The sequence below is a fragment of the Octopus bimaculoides genome, chromosome 1 (assembly GCF_001194135.2).
Source record: "Octopus bimaculoides isolate UCB-OBI-ISO-001 chromosome 1, ASM119413v2, whole genome shotgun sequence".
NCBI classification, from domain to species: domain Eukaryota; kingdom Metazoa; phylum Mollusca; class Cephalopoda; order Octopoda; family Octopodidae; genus Octopus; species Octopus bimaculoides.
In genome coordinates, this window is record NC_068981.1 from 28,179,146 (window position 1) to 28,179,904 (window position 759).

The window sequence follows — 759 nt, forward strand, 5'->3', positions numbered from 1 at the left end:
TATATAGGTAGGTGGTTTTCTAGAGTTTCTACAAGGCGTTGGTCGGTCTGGGACACAAGTAGAAGAAACTTGCCCACGTTTCTACGCGTTGGGACTGAACCTTAAACATCGTGGTTGCAAAGTGAGCTTCTTAACCACACCAACATGCCTTTTGATAAGACGGTTGACACCTCGACTGCAATTTCTGTTCATCAAAGTGTTGAAATGAAAATTCTTCGAGAACGAGGTCATCCAATTACCCAGTTTTCGGTTTTAGAACAGGTGCGAGTCACTATTCTTGATTAAAAAAAAAAAAGTCATCCTGAAGTTGTAATAAACTATATTTTCCAAATTATTGAACCTGGATATTTCTAGCGAATTTATGGAATCAGACCTCATGTGGGATAAAATGAAGGGTCAAACTAGCGTGGTATTTGATATTGGAATATGAAGAGCTTTAATAACATATTGCATGATTTGAGCGATAACACTCTCATATCCACCCCAAGTCGCTGTCCCAGTAATTCACAGTTGATGAGTACATATGAGTAAGCGTATGTTTATGTACATACATAGCTTTAATATGCATACTTAAATATATACGTCTGCATGCATATACGTAAAAGCTCTCACAATGTTGAGTGTGTTTATATATATATACATGCCACCGCACAAAACTCTCGACTCTTGAGTCACTCATAAAAAACATACCTTGACTCAAATTTTGACATCTATATCCCCCCCGCTCTCTCTCTCTCTCTCTCTATATATATATATATA